The sequence below is a fragment of the Gossypium hirsutum genome, chromosome D08 (assembly GCF_007990345.1).
Source record: "Gossypium hirsutum isolate 1008001.06 chromosome D08, Gossypium_hirsutum_v2.1, whole genome shotgun sequence".
Taxonomy (NCBI): Eukaryota; Viridiplantae; Streptophyta; class Magnoliopsida; order Malvales; family Malvaceae; genus Gossypium; species Gossypium hirsutum.
This window is the reverse complement of record NC_053444.1, coordinates 63,625,262-63,627,985: the sequence shown is the minus strand read 5'-3', so window position 1 is coordinate 63,627,985 and position 2,724 is coordinate 63,625,262. Positions and strand designations below refer to the sequence as shown.

The 2,724-nt window shown below is 36.0% G+C and overlaps 1 pseudogene; it reads right to left on the bottom strand.

Annotated features, from left to right (window-relative positions):
- Window positions 1-660: 660 nt before the first annotated feature.
- Window positions 661-1,328, bottom strand: LOC107963296 (50S ribosomal protein L27-like; annotated as a pseudogene).
- Between the last annotated feature and the right edge of the window lie 1,396 nt (window positions 1,329-2,724).

Below are 2,724 nucleotides of genomic sequence, written 5' to 3'. Positions count from 1 at the left end.
AGTGGCATCATCCCAGGCCACCAAAACAGAGAGGGTTTTAGTCATTTTAGGTAGGCAGGTAGAGGAGATTCGAGGGAATTAAACACTCATCTTCACATAAACGGTTGTCAAATGAAAATTTTCCCTGAAACGATGGAAATGCAAGACATCAAGATGTTGACGAGAATTCCAAACCTAGTGATTCAAACATTTGGCATCCCAATAAATTCTCAACATAAGCCGCTTGCATTTCAGTAACTCCGGTCCATTAAAAGCCCTAGAAAGGTTAAAGGAAAACTGCTTCATTTTAGCTGCATCAAGAGCCAATCAACTAGAAAGACTACTTACTAGTCGAAGCTGAGAGAGAATAAAAATGATACCGAAAAAGAAACACATTCCACTATTTTTTACTAGAAAGTTATCTTAGACGTCTTGTCAAAGCATGCACCATGTTATGCAACAAAGGAAAATCAAAAGAGATGAGTAACAAAAAAGAAATCAAAACAAGAACAACCATGTGGTAAGCAGAGCATGAGGTTGCAAATCTCATGGTTGTTTTAATTTGTATCTCCCAAGATCCTCTCTGATACAATTGATAGTTGAATATCCAAGAACATAATTCAAAAGGCAAACTACGAAATGCAGACTTGACTGCCTAAACAAACAACAATGGTGCAAACCTTATGTGACTGTCTTCAGCTCTCCTGAAGCAGCAGTAGCATAAAGAGGATAAAGGACATTTCCTTCCTTAGGTTCAGCATGTACCCATTTGCGCCCACTGAACTTACGTGTCTTAAATTTCACACAACCTTCCTCGAGGGCATAGAGAGTATGATCTTTTTCTAATCCCAACATAGTGTCAGGGATGGAATCGTGTTCCTCGTTGACAAACTATGATGTTTCCAGGAATCACCCTCTGCCACAACAATGTGAACAATCATTTCATATCCGTTATTACTAAATGGAAGCATTTAAATTTGGATCATCCACTGACCTCACCACCGAACTACTTCACCCGAAGATTCTTGGGTTTTGAATCTCTTCCATTCTTAGTTGATCCAGCAGTGTTTTTACTAGCCCACCGCCTAGGCATCAAACTTAAGCCAGAAGAAGGGCCATATAAGCCACAAATAAAGAACAATAGTTCCATGAAATTAGCTTAAAGAAATGAACAATCAAAACAGCTCACTTCAATGAAGAATAGCTGTGATTGTGGTGTACACGGGAGCACTGGTGACTAGCTCCTTCACGCTTACCCTTTTGCAGAAGGTTGTTGCAACGTTAAACATATCTAATATCTGTAACCAAATACACCTTGAAGAGAAATCTGATAAAATTATTTTCATCAAATATTCAGAAATACAAGAAATCAACTTCCCGAGCCACTTAAGAACATAAAAACCATAAATTGATCAGAACCAATTAACTGGGGGAAAATGTAAGGCTTTTGCAATAGATATGAAGGGATGTACCTGTCTCCTAACATGATACAATTGGATCGTCTAATTGATCAATGGAGGGATTAGATAGTTCTTGGATCTTTTTTCTGGGCCTCTTTTTCTTTAAAATTGAACCTTTATTTTAAGGGTTAATTCAAAACAAAACGTCCCTAAGCTATGTCTTTGATTCTAAATTACTCCCCAAACTATAAAACTTTTTGTCTAACTGCGTACTTAAATTATTGGTGTTATATTAATCACATCCTTACGTTATGAAAACAGTTCACTTATATGTGGATCAAATCATAATAAGTAGTGGATAGGTTTCTGGACATATATATGCCAACCTGAAAAATTAGACTAAAAAAGAAGTTAAACAATAACCAAATTAAAACAAAAATTAATTACGAGGCGTGGTGCAATGGTTGCTCACTTTGTCCATTAATCATGTGATTAGAGGCTTAATTTTTATTTAGAGTAATGGAACATATTTGGTGACCAACCATGTTCATAATTAAATCCATAACTTTTACAAAGAGCTAAATTGGAGATGGGAAAAGGGGCACTTTGTTAAAGAAGAAAGGTAAATTCAAGTATTCCTTGGCGCCATCTCTCAGCCCATTAAATTTCTAACGGGATGTAGGCCCTACTACATTGCTTACTTTCACATGCTTTTTGAGGAACATATAAATTCTTTTAAAATGTTTGAAATTTATATGCATTATTTATTTTACAAATTTGATTTCTTTTTGATCTAAAAATGTCGTGACTTCTAAATTACCAAATTTGTCTTCAATTGGTTTGTGTTCAACATCAATGGATTTTCTTTATCTAAGCTCCTCTTAGCAAGGTATAATATTAATCTGATTTTTTGTTCTGAGAAAAAGGAATCCAAAACACAACTGCAATTGCCAAACATATAACATAATATTGAAGGACCCTCTCGAGATCGAAAAAAGAATTAACATATAACCCAAACTCTGATTATACATACATGAACATGACGTTCAACTCACAATTTTTTTTCTCAAATCAGACACAAAAAAAAATGTATGACATATATTTCGACCATTAAGGTCTTTTAGAGTGTGGTTTTTTAGTAGCACAAGAAGAACCAAGTGTTTGATAATTAACATATCGGCTTGGTGCTGATGAATGCGTAGACCCTTTGGGCATGCAACCTTTAAATATTTCCTTCTTACTGAAAACCTGGTGCTTGTTGTGGTTCAGTACTTGAGGATTCGTCTTCACGTAATCCACCGTTGTAGGCATCATCGTGCTCGGGACGCTCGACGGGATTGGGCGA